At 41.9% G+C, this 19,305-nt stretch overlaps 1 protein-coding gene across 5 annotated transcripts in view; it reads right to left on the bottom strand.

Moving 5' to 3' along the window:
- Nucleotides 1-19,305, bottom strand: part of FUT8 (fucosyltransferase 8) — a 269,165-nt gene that overhangs the window by 171,646 nt on the left and 78,214 nt on the right. For 3 of the 5 annotated variants that reach the window (XM_040333742.1, XM_040333740.1, XM_040333743.1), the window contains exon 2: nt 13,578-13,688. The exons of 1 other annotated variant lie outside the window; for it this stretch is intronic. The gene's annotated coding sequence lies outside the window, so the exon portion shown is untranslated. Of the gene's footprint in view, nt 1-13,573; nt 13,689-19,305 lie in introns of all 5 variants that reach the window. One more of the 5 variants, XM_040333741.1, reaches the window with a different exon arrangement.

The following is a 19,305-nucleotide window of genomic DNA, read 5'->3' as shown; positions in this document are numbered from 1 at the left end:
AGTTTTATTTATTTATTATTTTTTTATTTGTCAGCTCAGCATGGCCTTCTTGGGCTCTATTTCTATACCAATTGTATTGTGTACCTTGAGATAATGAAATGTTTCAACTAAAATATTTTTGCTCGTGTACCTTATGTTATTTACATTGTTCTGTTTTCATTTGTGACACACCTCATTTAAAGTCCCATGACCACATTTTTTTCTACATTACATGTAATTATGGATTGAGAGGCTTGCCATATTGGACAAGTCAGGTCACACTCCGTTTTTCAAATAAGTATATACATCTTTTCTACACATGTTAGTCAGCAAAGGTGCTAGGAGAAGGAGGAAAATGTATATGAATAGTTAGGCTTTAGCTGAAGTTCCTTATTTTCACACAGATATGCTTAATTTGCCACAGCAGCCGTTCGGGCCATGACAAATTTACAGTGTGGGATGGTGTAGAAAATGCCATATACAACTCCAGAAACAATGGGCACACTTTTGCTAGAATCATAGTAGCTGCGTTTTGAGGCAAAATAAAGAAACGAACAAAAGACCTTTTGTATGTAATGCTCATAAAATATCCTGCAGAAAATTGTTCAGATTACAAGACTCTGAGGCGGGGTTCAGAAGATGGCGGAGGAGCCCAGGAGAAGAGAGAGAGGAGAAGTCGGCAGAAGACCCGACGTCGGAAGAAGAACCCCGGAGCTGCCTAAATTACTTTAAAAACCTGTGTAGTGTGTTTTTTTGTTTGACACTTTTTTCCCCCCAGGTAAATGGGTAGGGGTACCCCATTAATCACATACGGTGGGAGGCCAGGATCTGGGGGCCCCCCTTATTAGCCACTTCAGCCCCGGACAATTTTGCTGGTCAATCACTGTCCCACTTTTTGCGATTCGGCACTGCGTCGCTTTAACTGACAATTGCGCGGTCCTTTTTTTCCCCAAAAATAGAGCTTTTCTTTGGTGGTATATGAACACCTCTGCAGTTTTTATTTTTTGCGCTATAAACAAGAATAGAGCGACAATTTTGAAAAAAAAAAATTTTTTTTTTACTTTTTGCTATAATAAATATCCCCCAAAAATATATATATACACACATTATATATATATATATATATATATATATATATATATATATATATATATATATATATCCACAGTTTAGGCCAATACGTATTCTTCTACATATTTTTCGTAAAAAAATAAATAAAAAATAAATCGCAAAAAGCGTTTAAAAATAGGGGATAGTTTTATGGCATTTTTATTAATATTTTTTTTTTACTAGTAATGTCGGCGATCTGAGATTTTTATCGGTACTGCGACCTTATGGCGGACCCATCAGACACATTTTTGGGACCATTGTCATTTTTATAACGATTAGTGCTATAAAAATTCATTGATTACTGTAAAAATGTCACTGGCAGGGAAGGGGTTAACACTAGGGGGCGATCAAGGGGTTAAAAACGTTCCCTCATTGTGTTCTAACTGAAGGGGGGTGGGACCGACTAGGGGAAATGACAGATCGCTGTTCATACATTTTATTAACAGATGATCAGTCATGTCTCCCCCTGAAAGAATCGGGAGCTGTGTGTTAACACACACAGCTCCTGCTTCTCGCGCTGTCACGAGCCGCAGGGCGCCCCCTGCCCCAAAGCACCCACCCCCTATGTTGAGGGCATGCGGTCTGGTGCGGTTCAGGGGGAGGCGCTCGCTCGTCCCCACTACCTTTCCTGACTGGCCGGGCTGCATGTGCGGATCAGGGTCTGGTATGCTCTTGGAGGGGGAACGAATGCCGTTTTTTTATTTAAAATTTAGCGTAGAGTTCCCCCTCAAGATCATCAGAGCACAAGTTGCATGCTGTAGTCGGAGCATGCAAGAAAGGCGTTTCGAATTTGATCTGACGTCAATGATATTCAATGGGCTGAAGTAGGATCAAAGTCGGACCAAAGTAGTACAGGGAGCATTTTCAAAGTCGGACCGACATGTGTCGGACCAGTTAAGACGGGTCCCATAAAACATGGATATTGAAGGAGGTTAAATTGCAATGCTGCTTAAATCAGAGGCAACACCTGGTTCCAAAGATGGGGGGAGATTTTTGGCTTGCCTGTACAGTGCAGTACACAGACACAGGCTTATGTTAATAAAGGCCATAGGTAATATGCAGCCACCCTTGAGTGAGGCTACCATGTGTCAGAACAGCCGATATACTGCAACACCTCTCACTTCCAGCAATCCTCAGATTATCAGGACAGAGGAAAAAAGGTCCTCTGTACAGGATTTTACATTTAAGTAAAAAAAAAATAATCCTTATTTTATGATTATACAATACAGGACACAAACTGCTATCAAGAAGATGGGAGGTTGCTAAGCAATACAATTGAACAGTGAGCAGCAAAGAAAACAATGACAATGGTCTAAAGCAAGGAAAAACAGGTTCCACAACCTAACATACGGTCCGTGTTCATCCGATCCCCTATAGGGGAGAGCGGAGGAAAGACAGGGCGGTCCCTGCACAGTGTGCGGGGACCGCCCTGTCAGCCGACGGCTCAGCTGGGATTTTACGGAGGATCCCAGCTGAGCTTTACGGACACATGGAGGCGGATCATTACTGATCCGCCCCGTGTGAAAGGGCCCTAAGGTTTTTATCCTCTTCATGACCAGGCCATTTTTTGCTATTTATTACTGCGCTACTTTAACTGGTAACTGCGCAGTCATGCAGCACTGTATCCAAACAAATTTTTTTTTATTTATTTTTTTAAAATAGAGCTTTCTTTTGGTGGTGATTGATCACCACTGGGTTTTTATTTTTATTAAAAGCCAATTTTTTTTTACTTTTTGCTATAAATCATATCCATTAAAATCGGACCAAATTTAGACCAAAATGTATTCTGCTACATGTCTTTGGTAAAAAAAAAATCCCAATAGCGTATATTTGTTGGTTTGTGTGAAAGTAATAGCGTCTACAAACTTTGGAATATATACAGGAATTTCAGTGACATACAATGAGACTGCGATAGTGCAGCGGGAAATCTGACAGAAACTTACAGTGGGTGGGAACGGACATCACCAACACAATAATACTACTATACATTGTCACCATACTAATGACACTGGCTTGCATGGGGTTAACACTTGGGGCAATCAATGTGTTAATTGTGTGCCTAAAAATGTGTTAATGTGTGCTGCTTTTTACGAACAATCTTTGTTATCCGGGATTTGCAGGGATAAGAAACAGAGAAATTGTTCCCTCTGTACAGAGCCCTGTTATGATTGCCAACACAGGGCTCTGGACTGTGATTGGACACAGCTGATCAGTAGGTCCCAGCCTGTGTAAATTTACAGCAGGTATCAGCAGGGGGACACACATAAACGTGCCCTAAACCCGGAAACAGGCAGAGACATACCAGTACGTCACTGTACAGGCCGCCCATTCGCAGTACATTGCGGGCAAGTGGTCTGTAAGTAGTTAAGCCCTGTATAGCTGAAACATGTTGGAGGGTCATTCCTGACGGGTGGAGAGGCAGCTAAAGCCATTTTATGTTCATCTGTTTTGGGATTATATTGGTGTGTGGTCCTGGGAAAAATGTGTTATGGTCTGATGAAACCAAGAATGAACTTTTGGCTAGAAAAACCAAAAAGCATGTTTAGAGCAATAACACTGCGTATCACCCCAAAAAAACACCAAACCCACAGTGAAAAATGGTGGTGGTAGTATTGCGCTTTGGGGACGTTTTCATGTTGGAGGGACTTATGGACAGTTCAAAAGATCAGCACAAAATCTTCAGGTCTCTGCTAAAAACAAAAATCTGAAGTTGAAGAAGAATTTCACCTTTCAGCATGACAAAGACCCAAAGTATACTGCCAAATTAACAGAAGAATGGCTTCACCAGGAGAATATAAAAGTTTTGGAATGGCCCAAACAGAGCACAGAACTGAATCCAATTGAAAATCTGTATGATGACCTGAAGAACTATGCACAGGAGATGTCCTAGAAATCGGACAGATTTGGAGTTTTGCAAGGAAGTTGGCAAAGATTCCCAAGGCAAGATGTGCAATGCCGACTCCTATCCTGAACCTCCAGAGTAAGATTGAAAGAAGGATTTCTATGTGAGCCACTCCTAGAATAAAAGCCTTTACAAAAAAAAGAGCAGCTAGGGGTCTCTGAAAGAATAACCTAGGCCAAAAAAAAAAAAAAATACAAAAATTACCCTTCAGGGTGATTAGGGCCAAGTCCTGATCCAGTCCAGGCTGGAGAAAGTAACTCATGGGTAGTTTGTTGTCCTATCTAGGGTGAAAATTTTGCCTTACACCAGGCAAAGTAAGCATTCCAAGTGCAAAGATAAACTTAGCGAGAGATTGTTAATCCTATTCTGCTTAAAGTTAGTATTTCAGAGTCGGACGTGGGATTCAACAGCCAAGTCATCAAAACCAGTGACGATAAAGCAGGATGGCAAACTGGTCCTTGAGATGGGTTGGGGAGTGTGCTAGCCATTTGGTGTGCTTCTCAAAGGACCACATGGCTTCTAATGCCACCCTGACTAAACTAAGCCATGGTTGTGCATCATCCAAGAAACCCTCATCGATGGTACCTGAAACTAGTTGGTCCACCACAGCATGGAAAAGCAAATGACCTGTAGCTTGGGGATGTGATGGAAAGCCTGGAATCCCTCAATGAACATGTTTTTTGCACCCTTTATGTCTCTAGGACTTCATTCCCAGCCCAACAGACTGGCATCCATTGTCAAAGTGGTCTAGGTTACTGTGAGAAAATACTTTTCCCAACTCCAGTCCATCGCCAGCCATTGGGTCAGTAATGTCCTGCCCTTGGTAGACAAGCATATGGGCCAGTTCAGAGACTAAAAGGAATTTGTCCAAAAAAAAAAAAAATCAGACCCATGGAAGGCTTTTGAGTTACCAATCCAGAAGAACCAAGAATGAGCCACAGTGGCTGTGGATGCAACTAGGTGGAGAAAGGACATCTTATGAAGACAGTTTAGAGTGGCTCTATTGTTAAAAAAAAAAATGTGATAGATAGATAGATAGATAGATAGATAGATAGATAGATAGATAGATAGATAGATAGATAGATAGATAGATAGATAGATATAAAATTGGGAGGGGTTATATTGTCTGTCCTAATAACTTTCTATGCCAGTAACCTCAACTGAAATTGGCAGCATGTAACCCATGGTATTTTTTTAATGGAAGCCTAAGGCCTCCTACACACGATAGGATAGCCAGAGGACAACGGTCTGAAGGACCGTTTTCATCAGTCGTAACTGATCGTGTGTAGGCCCCATAGGTTATTTAACCTTAGGTTAAATTTTAAAGCAAGTTCTCCGATCGTTAGTATGCAAAAGCATCGGTTAAAAACCCGCGCATGCTCAGAATCAAGTCGACGCATGCTTGGAAGCATTGAACTTCGTTTTTTCAGCACGTCGTTGTGTTTTACATCACCGCGTTCTGACGCGATCGTTTTTTTTAACTGATGGTGTGTACGCACGACGGACCATCAGTCAGCCTCATAGGTTAACCTAAGACAACGGTCCTTCAGACCATTGTCCTCTGGCTATCCTATCGTGTGTACAAGGCCTTAGTCCTGTACTGTAAGATTAAGAATGAATGTGTTTTTGATTTCAATATCCAGTTTCACCAAAACGAATGCCCTTGCACTGTTAAAATGTCAAGCTTTTTTGTGTCTTAGTTTGAACTTTTGCTGTTCTCCATATCTTATCAGAAGTACACTTGACTGCACCCCTTGTTTGCTCACCTAAGCGACACAGCCTGTTCCCTTACTGGGATTGTGCTACTTGCTGGGAGACATGAAGGATGAGCGTGGTGGAAGCCAGCTTTTCTGCAGCCAGGAAGGGGCCTCTGTTTAGCAGTTTATAGCATAGATTTCTACCTGGGAGCAGAAAAGCAAGTGACGATTAAGAAAAAAAAACTCAAATGGCTGCTATTAATGTGCACACATGACAAAGGGACGGCAGACAGAATTGTAATATATAAATATAATTTCTTCAGTAGCAGCATTCGAATTTAATAAGTCCTATATGATCAGTGGCCACAATTAGATTTTCCTTATGCGCAGTTATATTCACTCCCACTCAAATGTTTCTATTGGAGAGTATTGTCTGCCACCATTTATGTGGGCGACTGCCATACTGAAGTCCAAGATCATTTTGACAGGTCTGTTGATTCATCCAAGACTACCACTATAGCCCTGGCAACAACCCGCTATGGAACTTGTTTTGAAGTGGGGGGACTTTACAATCTTCCCTTTAAACAAACAGATAAATCTGCTTCTTTTCCCCCTTATGAAACCAACAAATCATTTTGGGATACTTACACTCTTAGGCCAAGTTTACACTGAAAAGCAATCTGCGATGGGTGGCATTTCAGAGAGTGGTTAGGCAGCACTATTAGGGGTTCAGGGAGGCAAGCTGTGTTAAAAAAAATTGCAGCACAAATCATTGAAGCTTTGGCTGTATGGTAGTTTTTAAGTAGGCAGCCAGGGGGCAGTAAAAACCACAGTTCAACCACCTGTTGAGTGCTTATTGACTTTGAGGCAAGAATAAGGACCATTTAAATTACACCCAGCCAAGGGTTCATTCAGCCGGCCCACGTTTGAGAGTCATCCTGTGGCTAGGAGATTGGCATTCCAGCATTTTACATATTTTTAGTAAGTAGTTGATGAACTTTTAACCACTTCCTTACTGGGCACATATACCCCTTCCTGACCAGGTGAAATTTCAGCTTGTGGCACTGCGTCACTTTAACTGACAATTGTGCGGTCGTGCGACGTGGCTCCCAAACAAAATTGACGTCCTTTTTTCCCCACAAATAGAGCTTTCTTTTGTGGTATTTGATCGCCTCTGCGGTTTTTATTTTTTGCGCTATAAACAAAAATAGAGCGACAATTTTGAAAAAAAAAACAATATTTTTTACTTGTTGCTGTAATAAATAGCCCAATTAAAAAAAAAAAAAAAAATGTCTCAGTCTAGGCTTTAAGTATTCTACATATTTTTGGTAAAAAAAATAAATAAAAAAAAAAAATCGCAAGAAGCGTCTGGTTTGCGCAAAAGTTATTGAGCTTACAAAATAGGGGACAGAATTATTATTATTTTTTATTATTTTTTTTTACTACTAATGGCGGCGATCAGCATTTTTTTCGTGACTGCGACATTATGGCGGAGACATCGGACACTTTTGACACATTTTTGGCGCCATTCACATTTATACAGCGATCAGTGCTATAAATATGCACTAATTACTGTATAAATGTGACTGGCATTGAAGGGGTTAACACTAGGGGGTGTGGAAGGGGTTAAATGTGTACCTGTATTGTGTTCTAACTGTGGGGGGAGGGGGGTGACTGGGGGAGGTGACCGATCTGTGTCCCTATGTACAAGGGACACAGATCGGTCTCCTCTCTCCCCTGACAGGACGTGGATCTCTGCGTTTACACACAGAGCTCCAGGTCTTGTCCCTGTAGCCGCCGATCCCGAGTGTCTGGCGGACATCACGGCCGCCAAGCACTCGCATCAGCATCTCAGCGATGCGGCAAACACGCGCGCGCCCGCGCTGCTGACTGCGCGCGAAGGCCGTAGAAACACGGCCAGTTAGAGAATTAGAACCACCCTGAGGCCGTATAAAGTCGTACGGCCGTCGGGTAGTGGTTAAACAAGCCCTCATTGACCTCTGTAGCGTTCCAAACACAAGTGTTAGAGAGGGCCGTCACATGTCATAGTTGATGTCCTTCACTGAATAAGTATTTGACTAGCATTAAGTTTAACCACTTGCAGACCAGCGACGTACCAGTCCATCACTGGATTGCAGGGGCGATATCTTAGTCATCTCTGCAGCAATGATCAAGATATTTTTTAGGGCCGGCGATTTCCTTTATTGTAGAAGTCAGAAGTCATCAAACTATGGCCCTCCAGTTGTTCATGAACTACGATTCCAACCATGTCTAGTCATGTTTGTGAATGTCAGAGTTTTACAATGCCTCATGAGATGTGTAGTTTTGCAACAGCTGGAGGGCCATAGGTTTGAAGATCACTGGTTTAAGTAATCCTAGTGGCTAAGAAGTCATTGGATTACTTTTACAGACAGCAGAGGAGGGCCTCATCCTTCCTACTGCATTTAGCGGGCTGCTCTCCAGTGTGACCGGAAGGCCTGGTAAGGAAGCGAACAGTGGCACCCAGTTCCTGGGACACACTGAAAGGAATTATGTTGTTCCTCCCACTGTGTGACACCCGAAACCGACAAGGATTCCGGCACTTACGGTTTTTGTCCAATGTAAATATACTGTTACCGGCTTGAACAAGCATCTGATCAAACCGTTTCGGATCTTCTGAAACTTTTTTTTTTTTAGTCATGTGACTGGCACAGCAACAATCGGGGTTGGCCAGACAGACCCACACTGTAGAGAGCAAACTTTAGCAGAGTAATAGAAGTTCCTCCCAAAGATCTTTCCCTGCAGATACCAAAGAACAGGGAAAGATCATGTGAAAAAAAAAAACATGCTGCAAAAAAATATATATATAGTGGCATGGTATGTATTCAGGGGGTGCTCATCCTGTGGCCCTCAAATTCAAACTGAATGCAGGAGTTTGGTGTGCTTTTAAAAAGTGCCCCACATTTGCAAGATATAATATGGCAAAGCACAGCTAATTTGCAGGTCACTGTGCTACATCCACAGTGCGGGTAAACAGCAGAGCATCAGTGTGAAAGCAGCCTTATATGGGGCTCAGGACAGTAAAAACTACATTTACAGTTTGCCATCAGAGGTTGCAATGGCAGCCTCCCCGTCACATTTTGTTTTACACTTGGAAACAAATGACAGATAGCATATACAGGAACCGATTCTCTTTCTCCTCCTGCAACTGCTCCGGTGTCACTGGAACGCACCAACGCTGTGACTGTTACATCTTCGTGAGCACTTGTTGTCTTTCGAGCCCCAGTTCAGGCAAATTGTAATGAATCCTCTTTTCTACTTTTCATATTTTTAGCTTTAAGTGCACCCCTATTTTGGGTATTTGAGGAAGGGCTCCACCACTTGCTTTATGATTTACCAAATCTGCTGGTTTCAAACTCTCCGTTTCACCAAAGCACATCTCATAAACCGGTGGTTCTCATCCCTGTCCTCAAGTACCCCCAACAGGCCAGGCTTTGGGAATTTCTCTTAGGCCCCGTACACATGACCGAGTTTCTCGGCAGAATTCAGCCAGAAACTCGATCGGAGCTGGATTCTGCCGAGAAACTCGGTCGTGTGTACACTTTTCATCGAGGAAGCCGACGAGGAACTCGTCTGGCCAAATAGAGAACATGTTCCTCGTTGTTCAATGAGGAAAGTTGGCCCGCCGAGATCCTCGGCGGCTTCAACACAGAACTCGACGAGGAACTCGATGTGTTTGGCACGTCGAGTTCCTCGGACGTGTGTACGGGGCCTTAGATAAAATAGCTATCCAAAATACCAAGCCAATGACTGATTTAAAGCACCTGTGGAAGATAAAAGGAAAACCTGCAAACATGGCCTGCTGGGGGTACTTGAGGACAGGATTGAGAATCACTGTCTTTAACAACCCAATGGGGTTTATAATACTTTGAAGGGAGAATAGACTTAATGGACTAGAGCATGAATGAGGATTGATGAGCCAGGGATGGGAACAGATCAGAGCTGTGGGTACTTCAGATCCAGCCCACAGCGCTACTGCAACCGGCTCTCTCCTCACAAGCTGTACCGATCGGCGTGAGGATAGGAGAGGAGCAAAACCGGACATGCTCTGGTTTGTTTACAAGTGATCACTCCGTCATTGGTCTTTCTATAACATTATATTTTTTCATACCTCACATGCCATGAATGCAGCCTCACATGTGCCATGAATGCAGCCTGATCAATGCCCATCTGATCTGCAGCCTCTGCTGGGACAGGTAGGGGGGCGGGATGAGCACCGACAGATTACATACAGGAGAATTTCCTGTTTACTCGGTGGCCTCTTTAATACAAAATCCCGCCTCCTATGATAGACAGAACCGCCATCCAATGGCAGCCCAGGAGACGGCACTTCCCATTACGATGCTGCCAAGTAAACAGGAGAATCTCCTGTATGTAATCTGACGGAACTCGTCCCGCCCCCTCCCTATACCCTTCCAAGGTACCGCTGATAAATACGGTATATATCCAAATTACCAGGAAGTCGTATTAAACCGGAACGTGGGCCGTGATTGGTCCGCGGGCAAGACTTTGGACATGCCTGATGTAAGTGCAGTGCCGTTCTCTGCTCACTCAAACAAGATCAGTTTATTCACCTAAAGCAGGGATGCCCAACCTTTTGAAGAGCGAGGACCACGCAAGAGACTTGTAAATGGTCGCGGGCTTCATTCACAACACTGATGCTCCAGGATGACGGATAGGAGGTCACGGGCCACATCAGAGGGCTCCACAGGCCACATGTGGCCCCCCGGACACTGGTTTGGCACCCCTGAACTAAAGACTAAACCTTTTTCTGACACTTGTTGCTTACAAGTTAAAAATCAGTATTTTTTGCTAGAAAATTATGTAGAACCCTCAAACATATATATAATTTTTTAGCAAAGACCCTAGGAGAATAAAAAAGCGGTTGTTGCAATATTTTGATGTCACAATGTATGCGCGCATCTGTCTTTCAAGCACAATTTTTTGGGGGAAAATAGACTTCAATGAATAAAAAAAAAAAGTAAAGTTAGTCCAATTTTTTGGTAGAATGTGAAAGATGTTTCGCCGGTTTTGCGTACTGTTAAACGTTTTGCCAGCAAATCGTACGCACCCAGATGCATCTGAGTGCATACGATTTGCAATGCATTGTCTATGTATGCGTTTTCCCGTCAGCCGCATACTGAAATCGTATGCGGCTGACGGACAGGAAAATCGTAGTGTGAACCCAGCCTTACTGGCTCGACCAAGAGATGAAAGTAAAAGAAAACCTAAAGAAAGAGAATGAGTGCCGCCTTCACATCTAAGAATTGGTAAGTTGCAATATAATAAAAGTTTGCTTTGGGGTTTAATACTGCTTTAATATCTTAAACTCGTAAACCCACATTTTTTTTTTTTTTTTGTTGCTGGCACAATTTAGAGTATAAGATTTCCTATCATCTGTGCCCAGTCTTGCCACACAGAGTTAATCCAGCTCTGAGCAATCCTCTTATTGTTCAGTGAGATAAATCTTGACAAACAGAAAAACTTTGTCAAATCCTCCCCCATGCTTTGAGTGACAGGTTATTTACATATCTCATGCACTAGCCTGACACAGGCATTATTTTTAAATTCCCACCCCCACTACTTTCTGAAGTCATGTGGTTACTTTTCTGGATTTTGACTGGATGTTAGTGATCATAGCAGAATTTAGAGTAAGGAATAAACAGGAGAAAATGCATGTCGACAAGGGGAGTGTAGAGGTGGGCGGGGAGTCTGACATCACGGCTCCACCCACCGAGCTCCAGACAACAGACCCACCCACAGAATCTGTAGTTTTTCAGTTCTTAAAACAGACAGAGGGGAGACATTTGACAGGTAAGGATACATGCAGGAGGCATCTATATCCTTATAGATCAGCACTATGGCAGTAGTTTAGAAAGGATGAGAGTGGGTTTACATCCACTTTAAGTGGCTTTTTTTAATATTTTTTTTTATCAAGTTATAGTTCTTGTAGGTTACCACTGACATTTGTTTTCCGCACATTTTAGAAATAGCATTATCACTTTTTCCTTTAAGGATAGGTTTCTGGGAGAAAATGTGTAATATGACGATGATCAAACCAAAACAGAGCAAATTTATATGTCCCAAAAAAAAAAAACACACTTTAGAGTCCTTTCACACTGGTAGCAACTGGGCGTCGGCAGTAAAGCGCGGCTATTTTTTGCTGGCTTTCACACTGGGATTGCAGATGAGGCTTTAATCAGGAATTATTTTTAAACGCTAAAGCGTCTGAAAAACGCCTCCAGTGTAAAAGGTCTTTTAAAAAAAAAAAAATAATCACTCAAGATTCACACATTTTTCTAATTCAAATCTGAGTAAATGTTGAAATGTGAATTTTGAGTCATAACATTATAAGAGAACACTTTAAGATTTACAATGTTTTAAACTGATGCCTCATACACACTATAGTTTTATCCGACGGGAAAACTGCCATGTTAGCTTTTGGTCAGGAAAATCGGCCGTGTGTATGCTCCATAGCAGTTTTCCCGACAAAACTTGTTCTCTTTTTTTCCCGCCGTGATTCTCAGCAGTTTTCCTATGGGAAACTCTGCAGCGGAGCATACACACAGCTGGTTTTCCCGACCAAAGCTGCCATGGCAGTTTTCCTGTTAAGAAAAACCGTCCGTGTGTACATGGGAAAAGCAACAGAGCAGGTTCTCGGTTTTCCCCTCGATTCGTGTGTACGAGGCATGAGAGTCAGAGAAAATTATTATTTCATATTAAAAAAATACAATTTAAAAAAGGAAAATAAACCATTTTAACAGTAATATTGGGAAAACTAAATGCTGCTGGTGAGTATCAAGTGCAGACATGCAACACGCAGCAGCTTTCAGTTCCTATTTTCTGCACCAAGTCAATCTAACGGACAAAAATGTGACATTTCCAGATGGCAGTAATACAGCCTTTTTTATTCATCTAAAAGACACATACACACAAATGCAACTCCCCAATTTAATTTAAAGTCCTCTTATTTCTCCAGTAAGTCTTCCAAAACTACCCCCATACAAAATTTTCCCAGCATCATCATGCATCCTTTGTGCTCAATTCCTGGGGAAAAAAACATCCCCAAAGTCAGATTTTGCCCCGACACCGATAGCCACAAAGTCTAGAACTGCTTCCTGGCAAGTATGCTATGGGTACTTTCAGGAGATTAAAGGGCATTAGGCAGGTTGGCAAGAAACTGGTTAGGGCTAGTAGATAGTATAGCTTAAATTTTAAAGTTCACTGTGTGGCCACCCCCGTTTGACAGAAGTTGTTAGTGTTGTCCGAATACAATTCAGGGTGGATATAAATCAAATGATAAAAAAAAAGAAAAAAAGTTACACCCCAGAAGAAAAAAATAAATAAATAAATAAATAAATAAATAAAAGGATTCAACAGCGGGTCAAAGGAGGAGCCACTGTTGGACAGAGATGACAGTTGCTCTTTAAAAATTATGATTTAAATAGAGTTGGTTTAAATCAAGCCTTTTTACTAGTAATTTAAATCAACTTGATTTCAATGAAATCCACCCTGATACAATTACCCAGCATAGGGAGGCAGACTGTCTGCATCCAGGGGCTGATCATTTACAGGTGATCGCTGAATTTACTGCAGGATCTGGCAACCCCCATTGCTTGCAACTAATCGCAGGACCCTTCCCTGCTGGGGTACACGCATGCAAGTGTTCGAGACAATTTGCAATGCGACTTACTGTCTTCGTAAAATAAAAAACACAAAAAGTATTTTATGATATTCACAGAAACAATACCGAGACTTGAAGTACCGGTATATATAAAATCGCCCCACAAACCCCCAAAAAAATTAAAAACAAAAAACACGGACATATCAGACAAACAAACCTTACCTACCAGGATGCTGACGTGTCTCGGTGTAGCTCCCACTTCAAGTTTTCAATGGATGAAATACACTTGAGAGGATTATGCAATACAAAGCAGCTGTGTCGTATCTTCCCTTTGTGCCTGTGATACATGAAAAATAAATGTTCCTTTTTACAAGCTGTAATTATGATGATAAAGCATGTGCCAGTGGCCTGACCAAGTATTAATTTCTGCCTTGAAAAGCAACTTTAGGCAATAAGCAAAAAACAATCTGTAAAATGCAAATGATAACCATGTAACAATCCAAACATGCCCAAGTCAAACTCTGTCCAGCTGATCGTATTCTACATTTCCAAGAAGCCCTTGCAGAAACCGGCTTGGCTTTGTGGTAGAACTGCAGATTCTAGATGAATTTTCTGGTGCTTATCTTTGCATTAAAGGGGTTGTAAAGGTAAAAGTTTTCACCTTAATGCATTCTATGTATTAAGGTGAACAAACATCTGCTGATTAGCGGCCCCCCTTCCGAGCCGCCCTTTACTTAGCTGACCCTTCGAAAGTCCTGCGCGCAGGCTTCTGAGCTGTCTTCCAGGCTCATTGATTGGTTGATTGAAAGCAGCGCAGCCATTGGCTTGCGCTGCTGTCAATCACATCCAATGACGCGGCACGCTGGGGGGGCGGGCCGCCGCTGTATCACGGGAGCGTGGCCGCAATAACTCAACACCATGCAAGCTCGCGTTGAGTCCTTGCAGGGAGGAGCCGAGACAGCCGCCGAGGGACCCAGAAGACCAGGTTCGGGGCCACTCTGTGCAAAACAAGGTGCACAGGAGTTAAGTATAACATGTTTGTTATTTAAAAAAAAATATTATATTATATTATATATAAATATATATATTTATCTGTAGTGATCCTTTAAAGCCACTAAACAAATTTAAACCTGCACTGCAGCCTTTTTCAACCAGGGTGCCTTCAGGAAAGCCTTGGCAAAATGCCTTAAAATTGCCCAAAATGTTTATACAAGCCAGCAGATGGATCCCTGCTTTTAAGTTACACAAAGTCATAGGTTTTCATTGTGCACCATTACAACCTTCCTGCCCCCGGTCTTCTAACAATAAATGACCTCATCGATTGAAAAGGAAAACATTAGGCGCATGCACAGCATCCTTGTTTGCCACTATCCTGTCCTCCTTTATCACCCCTGGGGTCACATTAGCAGTGTTAGGCTTCTTTCACATTGGGCGGTGGAGCCACGGTGACGGTATAGCCGCTATACTGTCGTATTTACTGCGATATTCGGGCGCCAGCGGTGAGGTTTTAACCCCCGCTAGCGGCCGAAAAAGGGTAAATACCGCCCGCGCTGCAGGCGGTATTACCGCGGTTTCCCATTGATTTCAATGGGAAGGCGTGGTATAGGAGCGGTTAACACACCGCTCCTATACCGCTTCAAAGATGCGGCTAGCAGGACTTTTGGAGCGCTCCTGCTACCGCACCGCTTCAGTGTGAAAGCCTTCGGGCTTTCACATTGAAGCCTGCAGGGCATGATTTTTTCATGCGGTATAGCAGCGCTATTTTTAGCGCTGTACTGCATGAAAAACGCCTCAATGTGAAAGGGGCCTTAGAGAGAGAGAGAAACATTGTAATCCTATTTAATACCAGTGTGCAAAGATGTATTTCCTTTGGAAGAATAAATCACCTTCAATGGTGGCTGGCCCACATGTGTGGATGTGGCCACATTACCTAAAACTAGTAGTTTTTATATTTTTTAACATTTTAGAATGAGGTGCATTATTTTAAAGAGTACCTTGATTAGAAAAAGGTTGAAAAACACTGCTTTACTGAATTCAGTTAGCAGATGGTTTTGAGACTCAGATAACTTAAAAAATATATATACACACACGACGGTGTGTGTGTGTGTGTGTATATGTGTATGTGTATGTGTATGTGTATGTGTATGTGTATGTGTATGTGTATATATATATATATATATATATATATATATATATATAAAAAAAATACATACACACACACACACACACACACACATATACATACATTTTTAATTTTGGATTGTGTGTGGCCAATTTACATCTTCTACCAGTCTACCAGGTTGATATTGCTGTGTCCCCACTGGAGAGATTTGAACTCACTTCTGGTCCCAGGGGGCACCAGTACATTGAACAGAAGTGAAGAGATTGCCCCACAGAGGTTAAAACACACATTCTGGCCTCATTGTTGATAACCCACCTTTTTTTTGGTCTGTAATCAAACAATTGAAACTGTGCATGTGCTAAAAACAGCGTATGAACCCAACACGCTACCTAAAAGAGGAGTGTTAGTTAAAACGCCTTTAGATAAGTTAATCGCCATCTAAATTATCTATATGTAAATATTAGGGATGCACCAATACCGATAGTGGTATTGGTGCCGATACCAGGCATTTGAGCTAGTATCAGTACTCGCTCAAATGCTCCCGATACTTCCGGATCGATGGGCACCCTCGTTGGTTGCCCACATAGTACTGTGCCCATAGTGGAGTACATCCACCTGCTCCTGGAATTTCCCCCGACCGGTGGTGACGATCCCTTGATTACAGCTGTCATTTCTGGGTGCACCGACCATTGCTGGCTCTGTCCATTGATCCAGAATCCATTTGGCTCACCGCCCACCCCCAGGAACTCCAGAGTTAGAAACAGCTGTTCATTCCACCAGGCATAGCAGAGTCAACTATGGAACCCGCGAATCACAGTGCCTAACTACCATCACCCTGCATGGGCTTGTGATCGATTTACCTAATGTCATCAGTCTGTTCAAATTTCCAATAAATGATTGATGCTTTAAAACGTCTAATCTGTCTCTACCCACTTACTAGAACAGCGCTCCCTATGCAAAAATGTTGTGAGTTCTACACTGCCCACTGGATGGAGCTTCTAGGAGCACATGAATATTGCATGCAATTCTTCGCAGTGCGGTTTGCGCCAATTGGTATCAGTTATCGGTATCGGTGAGTGCTTGACTGAAAGTATTAGTCCTTGTACTTGCGGATAAAAAAAAAAAAAAAAGAAAGGCATAGGTGCAACCTTAGTAAAGTTAGTGTGCAAGTCAATGTACACACTGCTTCCACTGTTAATTGGCAGCAAATCAAGATGTTTGACCCCAATTCAAAACCTTGACTATACAAGTTATACCATGCCAACAGTACTACCCTTAACAAATTTGTGTATACTGCGTGTGTATAATATTAGGGATGCACCAATATACTTGCCTTCATCAATTAATCAGACGATTAATTTATATTTATATTTATTTATATATATATATATATATATATATATATATATATATATATATATATATATATATATATATATATATATATATATATATATATATATATATATATATATATATATATATATATATATATATATATATATATATATATATATATAAAAATGGCCACAGAAAAACATGCCTCAAAAATGCAACAAGGGTGCATTTTTTGGCATGTTTTCAATGCATTTCAATATGCTGAAGATACTTAACAAAAAGGTATTTCGAGGCTTAGTTTCAAATAAACAATGACACATCGCAGGATGGAAGCTTAAGAGGGGATGGCAGAAAATAATGTAGGGTTACAAACCCTTAGTGCTAAAACTGAAATATTTTATAAGCAATTCCAACTAATCTAGATGGATACTTATCTTGTTTGCCACTCTGTCTCTCTTGCTTTGCTATCTTTTAATTCAGCAGGTCTGAAAACCATTGTCCTGGGTTTCCCCTTCATGGGTGGAATTCTTATCTTGCAAATTGCTATGGAGCCACCTTGTCCTGCCTCGTGTGCACACTCCAGCTAGAGAAACCACAAGCCTACGTTAGCAGGCTGCCTGCTAAAGCCAAAGATGACTAGTTGGAGCGCCTGAGCAGTGGCGCTTGGAAATATAGGAAATGTGACATGTTCTCTGTCTAAAAGTTTCAAGGACGTGGCACATAGCAGGCTGGGGGCTGCAGTATGAAATTAAATAGAAATGTTAAGGATTTCTAGCCTTTCAGAAGAAAACACTTAGGGCTCATTTACACTTGCTTCGGCTTCAACACACATTAAAGCGCCTACCGCTTCAACATGCTTTTATGATGTGTTTTTGATGCTTCGGTGGTGCTTTGATGAAGCTTTGGTGATGCTTCAATGAAGCTCTTTTGAAGCCCTGTGTGCGTGAGAGAATATCTCATACCTGCAATTTCTGAAAGACAAAGCGAAGCAAAAGCAGAAGTAAAGCCTCTCAAAAAACTTCTAGCGAGCTTTGCTATAGACTTCTATGACCGCTTTGAAGCACCACGAAAAATGACATGGGGTATAATTTTTGAAGCGAACCCGCAGCAAGGCAAAGGCACGGTGTAAACAGGACTGTAAGCAAACCATTTTATTTAGTGACAGGGGCTTTAACTGGCATTCAGAGAGCTTTAACAAAGCCTGTCTGAAGCCTTGTTTTAAAGTAAGTGTAAACTAGTCCAAAGTGTCCTCTGCTAAGCTGCCCTAGTCAGATTTAATTATTACAGAAAAACAAGAAGCTTTAGTACTGCTTCAAAGTTTAACGTTGGCCAAGGGAAAAATTTGCAAGAAAGAAGGAATTTTTGTTTAGTGCAGAGGAGAAAATAAAGAGGCCAAGATGCTGAATCCAGAAGATCAGAAGAAGATGTATGCGCTGGCTTGGGAGTTCGTAACTTGACTGGAAGAGAGGCAAATATAGCTCAGTTGATCAGCGGAGTTGCTCTTTAAAGCGGAGATCCACACTGAAATGGAATCTCCTCTTTTCGGAACCCCCCCCTCCAGTGTCACATTTGGCACCTTTCAGGGGGGAGGGGTGCAGATACCTGTATAATACAGGCATTTGCACCCACTTTCGGGCATAGACTCCCACGGGGGTCATGCCCCTTCCTGTCCCCCCCCCCCTTGCGGTCTTCTGGGAAACACACAGGTTCCAGAAGACATCGGGTCCAGTTAGGACATGCAGCACGACTCGCGCATGAATGGTAGGGAACCGGGAAGTGAAGCCAAAACACTTCACTTCCTGATTCCCTCACCGAGGATGGTGGCGGGGGCAGCGATTGCTCGGCTTCGGCTGCTGACATCGCGGGCACCCTGGACAGGTAAGCGTCCATTTATTAAAAGTCAGCAGCTGCAGTATTTGTAGCTGCTGGCTTTTATTTTATTTTTAGGTGGACCTCCGCTTTAAGCGAATTTAAAAACACGATTCAGTATTTTAAGTAGGCAGTAAATAACATTATTAAATTATTCACTTAGACCTGAATTTTAAAAGTTGGCATAAATTCTTTTTTTTTTTTTTTTCATACGGTTTGTTGTTCCAAATTATATCATCCAGAAAGCGTTGTAGGAATGAATATTTTATAAAACAGATTATTCCGCCACTAGATAACTCTTATTAAATCTACGAATGGTTTTAAAGGCTTATGTTGGATATGAAGATTTCCATTCACAACAACATATTACTTTTCATACCGCCATTTGTTTGTTTTACAGGGGCATTTACTATTTATTTCATCTACCGGTTAGCGCTTGGTGAGCGATTAGAGTAAACAAGTTCAGGATAGGAGAGACGCCTGTACGACTGAAAAGCTTTGAAGGCTTCCTTATGAAGATTTAATTTGTTGGCAAATATTTCCTGCGGCTCTTTAGTATGTTTAGAGATCATTGTTAAGTTTGCATTACACATATTTGCTCGATGTTAGAAATTGATGAATAAAG

Source organism: Rana temporaria, chromosome 13 (assembly GCF_905171775.1).
Source record: "Rana temporaria chromosome 13, aRanTem1.1, whole genome shotgun sequence".
NCBI classification, from domain to species: domain Eukaryota; kingdom Metazoa; phylum Chordata; class Amphibia; order Anura; family Ranidae; genus Rana; species Rana temporaria.
The sequence above is the reverse complement of the archived record's forward strand: the minus strand, read 5'-3'. Positions and strand labels throughout refer to the sequence as shown.